Raw genomic sequence first — 17855 nt, 5'->3', positions numbered from 1 at the left:
ATTATTATTATTATTATTATTATTATTATTATTATTATTATTATTATTATTATTATTATTATGTAAGAAAAAAATTCTAACGCAATCACTAACATAACATTATTTATTCTATTATAAATAGAAGATCTCCTTATTAGTATGAACCTTTTATTACGAAAAATATTTTTTGTTTTACAAAAATGAAAAATGAAAGTGACTCTGCAAATTGCTTTCTAATTCCCCAGTTTAAAAAATCTCATTTTGTATAATGAAAGAGAAACTGAGACCTTGTAGTTGAAGCCTCACTCATTGGAAAAATAATTAATTATTTTTACCATCTGCACATATGAGTTGTCGTGATGAAATTTTAAGTCAGTGTTGATAAAGGCAAGTTCCTAGAAATCCTAAAGATTTGAGTGGGTGATCTGGTTTGGGAGAGATCCACCTTGTTACTCTTGTTCTATTGTAATACCGGGCTTTTGATGACGTGTTAATTGCTTGAGTTTGAGTAATTAGGGTTTAGATCCCTTGTTTGATTTACTTTGTAAAGAGATGAGGAGTTATATGAAGTTTTCTTGTTATTTTTTTTAAGATGTTGAGATGTTCTTTCGATGATGTGAGAATGATGTGGGATTTTATATCCGTATTTGAGTTTGAGTATTTGAATAATTCGAGATAATTATTTGAATGAGAACGATGAACTCGGAAGTGAGATCTGAGTCCGTTAAGACGTTTTTCAAAATTTTGACTTTTTGACGATGAATAGTAAAATACTGCTATTTCGTCTTTTTGTCGACTTTCAAAATCTTACGTGCACGTCGTCGAGAAATATTCTTAGTTTTTCGATACGAGTCCAATAATGAAAGTTTTTATTTTTGGACGACGAGTGAATAGTAAATCGGGATTTCTCGATAAACGAAATGAGCTCGTTTATCAGAATTTCGAGAACGAGCTTGTGTTTTCTATATTTATATAGAATTACGAGTGCAATGAAAGTGAGTAGAGGTAGAGAGGGCGAGTAACAAAGAGTATGAGTTGTTAGTTGTTAAAATGAGACGAGACGAGATATTTAACGACTAACGGGTTAATATCTTAAATATCTAAGCTACCCCACCAAAACCACCCCCCAAACCACCCAACACCCCTTTATCTACCTCACTCACGGCTGAATTCAGCCAACACACTCCAATCATCTTTGCTCTCTCACACACACAACACCCAAAACACCTACTTATCACGCCAAACACCATTTTTAGCTTGGACGGAGGTTTCAAGCTCCGATTTGAGCACCGAGACGAGCACCGATCATCTTTTCGATCACGTATCTAAGTAGGTAAGATCTCTACCTACGTTTTGATGGTTTTCTTTTCGATTTTCGTCGACGTCGAAAAACGTCGATTCTCGACTTTATTTTGAAACGACGTCGGATCGTCGTGAAATTTTAGTATGTTGTTCTTGGGTAGATGTTGAGCATGTTTAATGAAGGGAGTAAGAACGGAACGAACCGTAGCTATGAAACCCATGAGGGCAGCCCCGTTTTTCACATATTAGCTTGTCTTTCGATTTTTGTTTGATCGTTTTGACTTGATATTTGTGCTTAGGGGTATGCTAGAATCGATATATATTAAATTCGTATTTTTCCAAGCATGAAAATTGTATAAGTTTTTAGAGTATGATTATTTAAATTCGTGAAGTTTGGGACGTTGCATAATGAATATTATTGCGTATATGTGTTCTACGATATCACATGAGCATGCTAATTGATTTACAATTTATGGATGATAATTGTTGAACGAAATTAAAACTGGAATTCTGTCAAAATTTTACAGCAGTTTCAAGCTTATGTTTCGATGAGTTTTCATTGCTTGATGGCTCTGAAATTTTAGTATGTTTATCTATGATATGTGTATTTCGTCGCTGCAAAATTTCATGTCTTTTGGATGATGTTTGGTATTTTAAAGATATTTTGAAAAAATCCTTGACAGAATCTGTCAACTGTTGGTAGACTTCACAAAAACGTTTATATCTATTAATCCATGAAGGATTTTGCATCACCAGTTTTTTTTAAACGAAACTAGACTTCAATACTTTTCTAAAAACATAAGATTTCGATTTTTATGACCTCTGAAACAGAGCAGTTTATTATTTCAAAAATGCCCTGTTTTGCTGTCATATTTTTCCAACAGTAAAAGTGTATGAGTTTCATTGTTTATTTGGCAGATCATATGAACGTTTTCTCTTGTGAAATTTTAACCAAATCTTCAAGGATACCTTTAGTTTTGGCTGATTAAATTTGATGGAATTTTATTAAGGTTTGCCTTGGTTTCTAATGGCCTAAACAAAATTTGCAGAAACTGTCAATCTTTGACAGCCTGCACTAAAAGAGCAATATCTCCAAAAACCTTTAACCTTTTTGGTTAACTACCATTTTTAGAGTGAACTACACTTCATGGAGTTTTTGAGATCAATTGGTATGAGAGTTTATGATGATTGAGTTGGTTGTTATGAATTTTTAAAGATGACACAAAAACAGCAAAACTTTCTAGAAAACAACTTGATTATATTTGTTTTGATGGATGATACGATATGACTAAATGGTGTGAGTTGTGTGAGTTATGAATAACGCACATAAATGTTGGTATCTGACACTCGAACAATTGGTGTCGAGTATAAATGATAGTTTACTGATAAAGAGTTTTGATGATTTTGAATTGTTTGGTTTGCGTTGAAAAGATGTCAAGATGTTAAGTTTTGAGTCGAGAGACGAGTTCACGTAGTGAGATTCACGCGTTGAAATCTCGTGGCTGACATTATATATGAATAGGTCATGTCGAAATTTTTAGTGATATTAGAATTTGAGCATAGTCAATTCTTGTTGACCTGTGACTCAAATACATACCTAATGGAAAGTTTAACTTTCTAATTGGTTAATTAGACGAGATGAGAGCGAATAGATCTGCTAAGAAAGTGGACTTTTCGATGTGTTAAATATTTCTTTTAATTGAAGCGCTGCTAATTATAACATAAGGATGTTATAATTAATGAGTAATGACGAGAGATAATAATTGTTATATTGATTAACAATCAAGAGAGATGAACATTAGAGATACTAATGTTTCATAAAAGAGATTAGATTATTAATCGAGGTTTCTTTTATAACTTCTCACCAATTCTTCATAACGATGAAGGTCCTTTTGGGAAGTAACGACTTGAGGGAGAGAGTGACGTTACTCATTGATACAGAGACACAACGAGGTGGGCATTACTTTTACTATACGTATATAGAGATCCCCTGCGTGTCGTAGGCCTCTTATACGAATGAATGCATGAGATGATTTAACTGTTAATTTCAGTTTTATATATCTATCAAACGAGTTTAATGCTACCTTTGAACAAGTTATTTCGTTACAAATCTTTGAACTGGAAAATATTACAACTGTTGTCTTGCCATAAAATGTTTAAATTTTAGTATGATATCTATCTGCTTTGGCTTTGCCAATGATGCAATCGAATTCGGGTCCTGAGCAGTTGATAGCTATCCTGCCAGGGCTAGTGTACACCAGTGACCGTGAGTGTCACAGCCCGCCCTAACTAGGGATAGTTAGGCCGAGTGATCCACGACTAGGGATGGGGTTAAAGAAGAAGGGGAAGAAAAGGGGCGTCATTTATAGCCGTAAAACTTACTCATCTTAATAAAACTCGTCATTTTTATTCATTAATACTCAATTGAAAATAGTCTATGAAAGACTGCATAAAAGTTAATTAATATCATTAATCAAGTTATACATCATATGCAACCATTCTCTTAAGACTCAAAGTATGACATAACATACTATAACATCAACAACATCTTGCAGCGGAAAGTAGCTAGACATATGTATGAAGACATATTCTAGACAGGTTAACTATTTATTAACAACCCTGGAGACTCCGCTCATTGCAGCACCATCATCACATCAGCTCAACCTGCACATTTAGAAAACATATGCAGGGCTGAGTACAAAAGCACTCAGTGGGCACGTATGCCTAGGTATAAAAATACATGCTTCAAAACTTTAAATTGTCATGCCATCATAATCAGTACAGCAAGCTTACTAAGTTCATTTGTGATTCTTAAAGTTCGTCTGGTCAGACTAAGTTCTTTTGTAATCTATCATATCTGAAACTGTGTGCCGGAGAGGTGGCCACCTCTCACGGTCACTTGACCGGCCAACCCGCTAGATGACTCACGGTCACTGGTGTACACTAGTCCTGGCAGGATAGCTATCAACTGCTCAGGACCCGAATTCGATTGCATCATTGGCAAAGCCAAAGCAGATAGATATCATACTAAAATTTAAACATTTTATGGCAAGACAACAGTTGTAATATTTTCCAGTTCAAAGATTTGTAACGAAATAACTTGTTCAAAGGTAGCATTAAACTCGTTTGATAGATATATAAAACTGAAATTAACAGTTAAATCATCTCATGCATTCATTCGTATAAGAGGCCTACGACACGCAGGGGATCTCTATATACGTATAGTAAAAGTAATGCCCACCTCGTTGTGTCTCTGTATCAATGAGTAACGTCACTCTCTCCCTCAAGTCGTTACTTCCCAAAAGGACCTTCATCGTTATGAAGAATTGGTGAGAAGTTATAAAAGAAATCTCGATTAATAATCTAATCTCTTTTATGAAACATTAGTATCTCTAATGTTCATCTCTCTTGATTGTTAATCAATAACAATTATTATCTCTCGTCATTACTCAATAATTATAACATCCTTATGTTATAATTAGCAGCGCTTCAACTAAAAGAAATATTTAACACATCGAAAAGTCCACTTTCTTAGCAGATCTATTCGCTCTCATCTCGTCTAATTAACCGATTAGAAAGTTAAACTTTCCATTAGGCATGTATTTGAGTCACGGGTCAACAAGAATTGACTATGCTCAAATTCTAATTTCACTAAAAATTTCGGCATGACCTATTCATATATAATGTCAGCCACGAGATTTCAACGCGTGAATCTCACTACGTGAACTCGTCTCTCGACTCAAAACTTAACATCTTGACATCTTTTCAACGCAAACCAAACAATTCAAAATCATCAAAACTCTTTATCAGTAAACTATCATTTATACTCGACACCAATTGTTCGAGTGTCAGATACCAACATTTATGTGCGTTAATCATAACTCTCACAACTCACACCATTTAGTCATATCGTATCATCCATCAAAACAAATATAATCAAGTTGTTTTCTAGAAAGTTTTGCTGTTTTTGTGTCATCTTTAAAAATTCATAACAACCAACTCAATCATCATAAACTCTCATACCAATTGATCTCAAAAACTTCATGAAGTGTAGTTCACTCTAAAAATGGTAGTTAACCAAAAAGGTTAAAGGTTTTTGGAGATATTGCTCTTTTAGTGCAGGCTGTCAAAGATTGACAGTTTCTGCCAATTTTGTTTAGGCCATTAGAAACCAAGGCGAACCTTAATAAAATTCCATCAAATTTAATCATCCAAAACTAAAGGTATCCTTGAAGATTTGGTTAAAATTTCACAAGAGAAAACGTTCATATGATCTGCCAAATAAACAATGAAACTCATACACTTTTACTGTTGGACAAATATGACAGCAGAACAGGGCATTTTTGAAATAATAAACTGCTCTGTTTCAGAGGTCATAAAAATCGAAATCTTATGTTTTTAGAAAAGTATTGAAGTCTAGTTTCGTTTAAAAAAAACGGTGATGCAAAATCCTTCATGGATTAATAGATATAAACGTTTTTGTGAAGTCTACCAATAGTTGACAGATTCTGTCAAGGATTTTTCAAAATATCTTTAAAATAGCAAACATCATCCAAAAGACATGAAATTTTGCAGCAACGAAACACACATATCATAGATAAACATACTAAAATTTCAGAGCCATCAAGCAATGAAAACTCATCGAAACATAAGCTTGAAACTGCTGTAAAAGTTTGACAGAATTCCAGTTTTAATTTCGTTCAACAATTATCATCCATAAATTGTAAATCAATTAGCATGCTCATGTGATATCGTAGAACACATATATGCAATAATATTCATTATGCAACGTCTCAAACTTCACGAATTTAAATAATCATACTCTAAAAATTTATACAATTTTCGTGCTTGGAAAAATACGAATTTAATATATATCGATTCTAGCATACCCCTAAGCACAAATATCAAGTCAAAACGATCAAACAAAAATCGAAAGACAAGCTAATATGTGAAAAACGGGGCTGCCCTCATGGGTTTCATAGCTACGGTTCGTTCCATTCTTACTCCCTTCATTAAACATGCTCAACATCTACCCAAGAACAACATACTAAAATTTCACGACGATCCGACGTCGTTTCAAAATAAAGTCGAGAATCGACGTTTTTCGACGTCGACGAAAATCGAAAAGAAAACCATCAAAACGTAGGTAGAGATCTTACCTACTTAGATACGTGATCGAAAAGATGATCGGCGCTCGTCTCGGTGCTCAAATCGGAAGTCAAAAGCTCCGTCCAAGCTTAAATGGAAAATGGTGTGTGTAGTGTGTGTTTTAGGTGCCAGTGTATGTGTTGCGTGTGATTAGTGAGTGAGTGCAGTGTTTTGCTGATCTCAGTCAACACTTGGTGAGGGAAAAGGGGTTTGGGCGGTTGGGGGGTGGTTAGGGGTAGGGTAGGTTTAAATATTATAGGATATTTAATCATTTAGTCGTTAAATATCTCGTTTCGTCTCGTTTTAACGACTAACTACCCATACTCTTCGTTACTCGCCCTCTCAACTCCTACTCACTTTTATTATACTCGTAATTCTATATAAATATAGAAAACGCAAGCTCGTTCTCGAAATTCTGATAAACGAGCTCGGTTCGTTTATCGAGAAATCACAGTTTACTATTCACTCGTCATCCAAAAATAAAAACTTTCATTATTGGACTCGTATCGAAAAACTAAGAATATTTCTCGATGACATGCACGTAAGATTTTGAAAGTCGACAAAAAGACGAAATAGCAGTATTTTACTATTCATCGTCAAAAAGTCAAAATTTTCAAAAATGTCTTAACGGACTCAGATCTCACTTCCGAGTTCACCGTTCTCATTCAAATAATTATCTCGAATTATTCGAATACTCAAACTCAATTTCGGATATAAAATCTCACATCATCCAAACATCATCAAAAGAACATCTCAACATCTTAAAAATAACAAGGGAACTTCATATAACTCCTCATCTCTTTACAAAGTAAATCAAACAAGGGATCTATACCCTAATTACTCAAACTTAAGCAATTAAACACGTCATCAAAAGCCCGGGTGTTACAGTGAGTCATCTAGCGGGTTGGCCGGTCAAGTGACCGTGAGAGGTGGCCACCTCTCCGGCACATAGTTTCAGATATGATAGATTACAAAAGAACTTAGTCTGATCAGACGAACTTTAAGAATCACAAATGAACTTAGTAAGCTTGGACCTTTTTAGCGAAAAACTCCCTTGCTGTACTGTTTATGATGGCATGACAATTTACAGTTTTGAAGCATGTATTTTTATACCTAGGCATACGTGCCCACTGAGTGTTTTTGTACTCAGCCCTGCATATGTTTTCTAAATGTGCAGGTTGAGCTGATGTGATGATGGTGCTGCAATGAGCGGAGTCTCCAGGGTTGTTAATAAATAGTTAACCTGTCTAGAATATGTCTTCATACATATGTCTAGCTACTTTCCGCTGCAAGATGTTGTTGATGTTATAGTATGTTATGTCATACTTTGAGTCTTAAGAGAATGGTTTCATACGATGTATAACTTGATTAATGATATTAATTAAGTTTTATGCTGTCTTTCATAGACTGTTTTCAATTGAGTATTAATGAATAAAAATGACGAGTTTTATTAAGATGAGTAAGTTTTACGGCTATAAATGACGCCCCTTTTCTTCCCCTTCTTCTTTAACCCCATCCCTAGTCGTGGATCACTCGGCCTAACTATCCATAGTTAGGGCGGGCTGTGACAGAGTGGTATCAGAGCGAAGGTTAAGCTCTGAATTAGAAGTCTTGAGTTTAGTCTAGAATGAGTCACTAGACTAATAGTTATTAACAACCGTGAGCTCAGCGCACCATCACACCAGGCTCAACGAGGTATGTAAAATTTCAAAGTTTATTTGACGTTAAATTTTGAAGAGCACGATGTTGAGGTTATATGATGAGTTATGATGTTATGCTTTGAAGATGCATAGTTTGAGTTGAGGATGACAACATGATTAATAATGAGTTATTATGTTGTAAGAGCATATGTTGACGTTACATGATGAATCATGAGAGCGTTTATATCATATGATGTTATATGATTGAAGATGCATAATTATGAGTTATGATGTGATGTATTTGAGATGTTTTGTGATGAGAATTGTTTGAGCAGTTGTGATAAGTCATGATGATTTAGATGAAGGAATCTAATGTCATTGTTAAGAGAGATTTTCTACTAAGTAGAAGGATGAAATGAGAACTTAGAGCTAAAGCTTGAGATAATTAGCAATTGCTTTAAGTACTTGTTGGTTTGAGTTATGAGTTTGAGTTATGAGCTTGAGTATAATAGCATGATTAATGATGAGTTATTAGCATGTTGCAATGAGATATTGTACGATATGTTGAGTTGTTTGGTGACGCGAGTTTTGCTCACGCAACCTTAATGGTATTTGAGGAGGTATCATGAGCCATAGTCTTTGGAGATGGCTTTGAGAGAGAATTGTTGAGTTGTCTTACTGAGTCACGATGATTTAGATTAAGGGATCTAATATCATTGTTTAGAGAGATTCTCTACTAAGTAAAGATGGGACGAGATGAGAATTTAGATATTTTGAGCTTGAGTTTTAAGATAACAGTACTACTTAGTAGGAGTTTTGCTAAGTTATGTTTTGTTTATTTCTGTTGCTGGAGCCAAGTAGAGTTAGTTCCTAGAGTCACCTTTAAGTTCTCCTTATAGGTTGGCCAGGACTGTTGTGAGATCGAACTCAGGGAAGATCAGATACGAGGACGAGGCGTACAGTATGTGGTACAGAGATACCCTAGCAGATTTTCAAACACATGTTCATAAACTATGAAAGGATGAGAAAGAGCCAAGGAAGGCTAGGGTTGAAAGGATGAGAAGTAGCCGAGGAGGGCTAGAGTTGATGAGGATGAGAAGAGAATCCGATGTAGGCTAGAGCTAAGGATGATCTTGAGAGTATGAGCAGTACACCTTTGTTTTTGATTAGTTTCAATTACATTGCGATGTATATAACTTACTTAGGAGATACTGATACTTGAGCTTTTGACATGCTGATAGATAATCATGCGAATATAGTACCCTACTGATGTTAAATAGATGGATGTTCCTAGTGTGCTAAAGTAGCAACTAGATGAGTTAACTGGTAGCAATTACTGTAAGAGGTCCAGACCAAGACATAGTACTATTAATGGTGTCGGTTTAGAAGGGACATTACGATAGATACTATGGTTTTTGTAGGGTTTATATAACCCCTTTATGTAAGTCCTCTAAAAAGAGGCATTCTACTGATGGATATATTAGGTTGACCAGAGTGGTCTTTTTGTTAGCATTTCGTGAGTGCTTATTGCCTTACAGATGAATGTTAAAGTGACCGTGAGGGTTTCCTTAAAGTTGAGTTAGTAAATTGAGCTTGAGTTTCGAGGATGCTTAGAGCGTTGGTCGAGTTGAGTTTTCCTTTTGTGATTTCAAAAATGCCTCAAAGATGTCATCAAGAGTGTGATGTGAAGGATAGGCGGGATAATACTCCGCCACCACCACCGCAACATGAGAGGAGAGTCGAAAAATATTGAACTTTCGAAACAAGAGTCTAGAACATAGGACCCTGAGTTTAAGCTTTTAGCTTGCTGGTGTGAACTTAAGTTTTGTTATGTATAGTATGTTGAGGGTTTAGAAGACACAGAATTTCCAAGTTCGGGATAGTATATCCCGTGTGACTGGGGAGTGATTATGTTGGACCTGGCCAGTCCGCATGATCCAAATCTCAGTAGACGTGTTTTGGGTTTATAAACCCATGTGTTTCAACTTTCGGTTGAAAAGCCAGATGGGTTCTTACTGTAGGTCATTTTGTTCGACCTGGTAGTTACTTCATTCTACCCTCTGGTCATTCATTTGAGTCTCTTGAACAATTTATTTTGATGTTGTTCTAGGATTGAACCCTTACAACTTTTGAGTTATCCTAGTAGATTCTTTTAATGTATAAGACTAGTGAGAGGCACGTCAGAGGACTTTAACACCTGAGCAACTGGTAAACTATACTTGAGAACAATTTAAGACTACTCTTGAGAAGTATGTACCGAGGAGTACAGTAAGCAGCGAGAGGCTGATTATCGAAGTTTGATGCAAGGAAAGAAATCGGTTGTAGAGTATAATTGAGAATTCTGTGAGCTATCACGTTCGCTCATCAGAAGATGGATACTGATGAAGAGATGTCTGAGTTTTAAATGCCGGTTTAAGGCAGGACTTTAAGGTAGTATGGGCAAGTTATTGGATGCACCAGTTAGAATCCTGTTTAATACAGGAGCCTCGCATTCTTTAAGTGTTTGAAGCATGTTACCTTCAAACTCGAACCAAAACGAGCTAGTCCCAAGTTGAGAGTAATCACTCCTGTAGGAAGAGCTACTACAGTTTCTCACATGATTTCTAAATTAGACTTTGAGTTAGGATCACTAAAGATGAAAATAAGAACCTTGCACTTAATGCCTATGTGGAACGTAGACATTATTCTAAGGATGGACTGGTTAGCAGAGAACTTTGCCCCGATTGATTGTAAGAAGAGACAGATAACTTTCTAACCACCTGGGAAGGAACAAACATGTTTTCACGGCATTGATAGAAAGAAGAGAGTTCCAATCGTTTCGGCACTTCAGGCGTCGAAATTGGTAAAGAAGAAAAAAGCACAAGCTTACCTAGTTTACTTGAATGATGAAGGAGAATCAAGTAAAAAAAAAAAAAAACTTTGAGGATGTAGCAGTGGTAAGGGAATATAGAGATGTATTTCCCGAGGTCTTACCAGGATTCCCACCAACAAGATAGTTGGAGTTCACTATCGACCTAGAACCTGGATCAACACCAGTGTCGAAGGCACCCTATAGAATGGCGCCTAAGGAGCTACAAGAGCTGAAGATTCAGCTACAAGAATTGCTCGAGTTAGGTTTTATTAGACGTAGTGTATTCCCGTGGGGAGCACCAGTCCTTTTTGTAAAAAAAAGAAGGATGACACGTTGAGAATGTGCATAGATTATCGAGAGCTGAATAAATTGACACTCAAGAACAAATATCCTTTGCCGAGGATAGATGACTTGTTTGAATCAATTACGAGGAGCGCATTTTTCTTGAAAGTTGACTTGAGATCATATTACCACCAGTTCAAATTTTGACAGAATGATATACCTAAGACAGCTTTTCAAATGAGGTATGAGCACTATGAGTTCATAGTTATGCCATTCGGTTTGACGAAGGCACCAGTAGTTTTCATGGATCACATGAATTGAGTTTTAATCAATAACTGGATAAATTTGTCCTAGTTTTCATAGATGATATTCTCATCTATTCGAAGAATGAGCAGGAGCTCCAAAACATTTGAAAACGATGTTGGAAACACTAAGAGTTGAGAAGCTTTTTGCCAAATTCACCAAGTGCGAGTTTTGGTTGAACAAAGTAACTTTACTAGGACATGTTATATCATCTGAAGGAATTAAAGTTGACCACGTCAAGGTACAAGCTGTACATGAGTGGAGATCACCAACTACGCCTAACAAGATTCTCAACTTTTTAGGCTTAGCAGGATACTATCAGAGGTTTATTGAAGGATTTTCCACGATAGCAAGACCGATGACACAATTACTTAGAAAATAAGCTAAATACAATTGGAAAGAGGAGTGTGAAAAGAGTTTTTAAGAGCTTAAAGGAAATTGACTACAGCACCAGTGCTGATAGTCCTAGAAATGGATAAAGAGTATACCATCTACGCAGATGCGTTAGAGAGTGGGCTAGGATGTGTTTTGATGCAAGAAGAAAGAGTTATAGTCTATGCATCACGATAACTTAGACCCCACGAGATAAATTATCCAACGCATGATTTAGAGCTTGCAGCCGTTGTGCATGCCCTGAAAATTTGGAGACATCATCTCTACGGAGTTAGATGTGAGATTTTCACGGACCACAAAAGTTTGAAATATTTTTTCGAGCAGAAGGATATTAACATGAGGCAAAGGAGATGGCTCGAATTAGTAAATGATGTTGACTGCAACATTAATTATCACCCTGGCAAGGCCAATGTAGTAGCCGATACATTGAGCCGGAAGGTCTCGTCAAAGTTAGGATGTCTTCTCACGAGAGAGAATGAGCTTATAAAGGACTTTGACAAGATGAGGATAGAGATGATAAAACCACCAGGGACGATAGCGAGTATTGTTGCGACGATGCCTAGTTTGAGGAAAATGGTGATTGAAGCACAAGGAAAGATGAGACAATGAACAAGTTACGAGAAAGGATAAGAGCATGAGATCTCAAGAGTTACCAAAAAGCATAAGACAATGCTATTTTATTTGAGGGGAGAAGATGCATTCCCCGCGATGATGAACTTAAGAATACGATCATGAGTGAGACTCATGACACGCCTTACACCGCCCACCCAGGAGGCACAAAGATGTATCAGGTTGTGAAAAATAGATTTTTGTGGGACGGAATGAAATGAGACATAGCTTCGTTTGTAGAGCGATGCTTAGCTTGTCAGCAAGTGAAAGCATTACACCAACGACCCTATGGGAAGTTAAAACCGTTGGAGATTCCCAAGTGGAAATGGGATCACATAGAGATGGATTTTGTGACAGCTTTACCCAAAAGTCAAAGAGGAAATACAACAATTTGGGTGATTGTAGATCGACTAACAAAATCTGCACATTTCATACCGATCCTAATCGCGTATGGACCAGATAAGTTAGCACAATTGTATGTTCGTGACATTATAAGATTGCATTGAGTACCAGTGTAGATCACCTCAAAAAAAAAAAAAAATTACATCACGTATTTGGATGAGTTACAGAAAGAGTTGGGTACAAGGATGAATTTTAGCATAGCAGACGATAGAAGATATGATAAGAACTACTATCCTTGATAGAGGAGTAAATCGGGAGAATGTGTTGCCACTACTTGAGTTTGCCTATAAGATGTGAGACAAAGTTTCGAGATAGGAGACAAAGTTTTCTTAAAGGTTTTACCCTCAAAGGGGATGAATAGATTTGGAGTTAAAGGACAGGTTAGACCCAGAGTTATAAGTCCTTACGAGATATTGCAAAAGATAGGTTCAATAGCGTATAGGTTGGCTTTGCCACTTAGCTTTGGAAATGTGCATAACGTGTTTCACGTGTCACAATTGAGAGGATATATATTTTCGACCCAAACCATGTGGTTTACTAAGAAGAAATGATCTTAGAACCAGACTTGAGTTATGAAGAGAGACCTCAGATGATGCTAGATCATAAAATTCGGCAATTGAGTAATAAGTCGATTGCATTGGATAAGGTCCAATGGAGATATGATAGTTAGAAAGAAGTGGAAAGAGAGCTTGAGGATAAGATGTGAGAGAAGTACCTGAAACATTTACAAGAGGTACAAATTTCGGGACGAAATTTATTTTTAAGGGGGAGGGTATGTAATACCCGGGCTTTTGATGACGTGTTAATTGCTTGAGTTTGAGTAATTAGGGTTTAGATCCCTTGTTTGATTTACTTTGTAAAGAGATGAGGAGTTATATGAAGTTTTCTTGTTATTTTTTTTAAGATGTTGAGATGTTCTTTCGATGATGTGAGAATGATGTGGGATTTTATATCCGTATTTGAGTTTGAGTATTTGAATAATTCGAGATAATTATTTGAATGAGAACGATGAACTCGGAAGTGAGATCTGAGTCCGTTAAGACGTTTTTCAAAATTTTGACTTTTTGACGATGAATAGTAAAATACTGCTATTTCGTCTTTTTGTCGACTTTCAAAATCTTACGTGCACGTCGTCGAGAAATATTCTTAGTTTTTCGATACGAGTCCAATAATGAAAGTTTTTATTTTTGGACGACGAGTGAATAGTAAATCGGGATTTCTCGATAAACGAAATGAGCTCGTTTATCAGAATTTCGAGAACGAGCTTGTGTTTTCTATATTTATATAGAATTACGAGTGCAATGAAAGTGAGTAGAGGTAGAGAGGGCGAGTAACAAAGAGTATGGGTTGTTAGTTGTTAAAATGAGACGAGACGAGATATTTAACGACTAACGGGTTAATATCTTAAATATCTAAGCTACCCCACCAAAACCACCCCCCAAACCACCCAACACCCCTTTATCTACCTCACTCACGGCTGAATTCAGCCAACACACTCCAATCATCTTTGCTCTCTCACACACACAACACCCAAAACACCTACTTATCACGCCAAACACCATTTTTAGCTTGGACGGAGGTTTCAAGCTCCGATTTGAGCACCGAGACGAGCACCGATCATCTTTTCGATCACGTATCTAAGTAGGTAAGATCTCTACCTACGTTTTGATGGTTTTCTTTTCGATTTTCGTCGACGTCGAAAAACGTCGATTCTCGACTTTATTTTGAAACGACGTCGGATCGTCGTGAAATTTTAGTATGTTGTTCTTGGGTAGATGTTGAGCATGTTTAATGAAGGGAGTAAGAACGGAACGAACCGTAGCTATGAAACCCATGAGGGCAGCCCCGTTTTTCACATATTAGCTTGTCTTTCGATTTTTGTTTGATCGTTTTGACTTGATATTTGTGCTTAGGGGTATGCTAGAATCGATATATATTAAATTCGTATTTTTCCAAGCATGAAAATTGTATAAGTTTTTAGAGTATGATTATTTAAATTCGTGAAGTTTGGGACGTTGCATAATGAATATTATTGCGTATATGTGTTCTACGATATCACATGAGCATGCTAATTGATTTACAATTTATGGATGATAATTGTTGAACGAAATTAAAACTGGAATTCTGTCAAAATTTTACAGCAGTTTCAAGCTTATGTTTCGATGAGTTTTCATTGCTTGATGGCTCTGAAATTTTAGTATGTTTATCTATGATATGTGTATTTCGTCGCTGCAAAATTTCATGTCTTTTGGATGATGTTTGGTATTTTAAAGATATTTTGAAAAAATCCTTGACAGAATCTGTCAACTGTTGGTAGACTTCACAAAAACGTTTATATCTATTAATCCATGAAGGATTTTGCATCACCGTTTTTTTTAAACGAAACTAGACTTCAATACTTTTCTAAAAACATAAGATTTCGATTTTTATGACCTCTGAAACAGAGCAGTTTATTATTTCAAAAATGCCCTGTTTTGCTGTCATATTTTTCCAACAGTAAAAGTGTATGAGTTTCATTGTTTATTTGGCAGATCATATGAACGTTTTCTCTTGTGAAATTTTAACCAAATCTTCAAGGATACCTTTAGTTTTGGCTGATTAAATTTGATGGAATTTTATTAAGGTTTGCCTTGGTTTCTAATGGCCTAAACAAAATTTGCAGAAACTGTCAATCTTTGACAGCCTGCACTAAAAGAGCAATATCTCCAAAAACCTTTAACCTTTTTGGTTAACTACCATTTTTAGAGTGAACTACACTTCATGGAGTTTTTGAGATCAATTGGTATGAGAGTTTATGATGATTGAGTTGGTTGTTATGAATTTTTAAAGATGACACAAAAACAGCAAAACTTTCTAGAAAACAACTTGATTATATTTGTTTTGATGGATGATACGATATGACTAAATGGTGTGAGTTGTGTGAGTTATGAATAACGCACATAAATGTTGGTATCTGACACTCGAACAATTGGTGTCGAGTATAAATGATAGTTTACTGATAAAGAGTTTTGATGATTTTGAATTGTTTGGTTTGCGTTGAAAAGATGTCAAGATGTTAAGTTTTGAGTCGAGAGACGAGTTCACGTAGTGAGATTCACGTGTTGAAATCTCGTGGCTGACATTATATATGAATAGGTCATGTCGAAATTTTTAGTGAAATTAGAATTTGAGCATAGTCAATTCTTGTTGACCTGTGACTCAAATACATACCTAATGGAAAGTTTAACTTTCTAATTGGTTAATTAGACGAGATGAGAGCGAATAGATCTGCTAAGAAAGTGGACTTTTCGATGTGTTAAATATTTCTTTTAATTGAAGCGCTGCTAATTATAACATAAGGATGTTATAATTAATGAGTAATGACGAGAGATAATAATTGTTATATTGATTAACAATCAAGAGAGATGAACATTAGAGATACTAATGTTTCATAAAAGAGATTAGATTATTAATCGAGGTTTCTTTTATAACTTCTCACCAATTCTTCATAACGATGAAGGTCCTTTTGGGAAGTAACGACTTGAGGGAGAGAGTGACGTTACTCATTGATACAGAGACACAACGAGGTGGGCATTACTTTTACTATACATATATAGAGATCCCCTGCGTGTCGTAGGCCTCTTATACGAATGAATGCATGAGATGATTTAACTGTTAATTTCAGTTTTATATATCTATCAAACGAGTTTAATGCTACCTTTGAACAAATTATTTCGTTACAAATCTTTGAACTGGAAAATATTACAACTGTTGTCTTGCCATAAAATGTTTAAATTTTAGTATGATATCTATCTGCTTTGGCTTTGCCAATGATGCAATCGAATTCGGGTCCTGAGCAGTTGATAGCTATCCTGCCAGGGCTAGTGTACACCAGTGACCGTGAGTCATCTAGCGGGTTGGCCGGTCAAGTGACCGTGAGAGGTGGCCACCTCTCCGGCACACAGTTTCAGATATGATAGATTACAAAAGAACTTAGTCTGATCAGACGAACTTTAAGAATCACAAATGAACTTAGTAAGCTTGGGCCTTTTTAGCGAAAAACTCCCATGCTGTACTGTTTATGATGGCATGACAATTTACAGTTTTGAAGCATGTATTTTTATACCTAGGCATACGTGCCCACTGAGTGCTTTTGTACTCAGCCCTGCATATGTTTTCTAAATGTGCAGGTTGAGCTGATGTGATGATGGTGCTGCAATGAGCGGAGTCTCCAGGGTTGTTAATAAATAGTTAACCTGTCTAGAATATGTCTTCATACATATGTCTAGCTACTTTCCGCTGCAAGATGTTGTTGATGTTATAGTATGTTATGTCATACTTTGAGTCTTAAGAGAATGGTTTCATACGATGTATAACTTGATTAATGATATTAATTAAGTTTTATGCTGTCTTTCATAGACTGTTTTCAATTGAGTATTAATGAATAAAAATGACGAGTTTTATTAAGATGAGTAAGTTTTACGGCTATAAATGACGCCCCTTTTCTTCCCCTTCTTCTTTAACCCCATCCCTAGTCGTGGATCACTCGGCCTAACTATCCATAGTTAGGGCGGGCTGTGACATCTATGTTGTTTCATGATATAGTATTCTGATTATGTTCTATTATTCTTGTGTATAAAGTGTTTTGTGATGAATGGATTAATGGCTATTGTCATATTAGCATATGTGATTATTTGTTTCACATCTATGATTCTAATATGTGTATGATATGTGTTTGACAAAAAAATAGAGATTGACATGTCTTAATTGTGCCTCTTTGCCTCGACTACTATTGTCAATAAAAAACTACATAAATTATGAGTTTATATATCTACATATAATCAAAATAAAAGCTACTGCTGACTCCTGCTTGTTTTCTTGCTTCACTTTTTTTTTAATCATGCAAAGTTATACTTATAGATTAATATATTTAATGAGGATTAATTAGGAATCCTCAAACCTCAAAA

General features: G+C 35.8%; 3 long non-coding RNA genes across 3 annotated transcripts; 2 read left to right on the top strand and 1 right to left on the bottom strand.

Annotated features, from left to right (window-relative positions):
* The first annotated feature begins 1120 nt into the window (after positions 1-1120).
* Positions 1121-7832, top strand: LOC131011498 (uncharacterized). Its single transcript, XR_009096963.1, has 3 exons — positions 1121-1312; positions 3168-3234; positions 7607-7832. It is a non-coding gene; the product is annotated as an uncharacterized LOC131011498 (long non-coding RNA).
* Positions 3669-6564, bottom strand: LOC131011499 (uncharacterized). Its single transcript, XR_009096964.1, has 3 exons — positions 6441-6564; positions 4523-4589; positions 3669-3945 (listed from the first exon to the last, which is right to left on the bottom strand). It is a non-coding gene; the product is annotated as an uncharacterized LOC131011499 (long non-coding RNA).
* Positions 7833-14362: 6530 nt separating the features above from the next.
* On the top strand, positions 14363-17355 carry LOC131011497 (uncharacterized). Its single transcript, XR_009096962.1, has 3 exons — positions 14363-14554; positions 16409-16475; positions 17079-17355. It is a non-coding gene; the product is annotated as an uncharacterized LOC131011497 (long non-coding RNA).
* The last annotated feature ends 500 nt before the right edge of the window (positions 17356-17855 follow it).

Source organism: Salvia miltiorrhiza, chromosome 2, assembly GCF_028751815.1.
Source record: "Salvia miltiorrhiza cultivar Shanhuang (shh) chromosome 2, IMPLAD_Smil_shh, whole genome shotgun sequence".
NCBI classification, from domain to species: domain Eukaryota; kingdom Viridiplantae; phylum Streptophyta; class Magnoliopsida; order Lamiales; family Lamiaceae; genus Salvia; species Salvia miltiorrhiza.
This window is presented reverse-complemented; position numbering and strand designations above follow the sequence as displayed.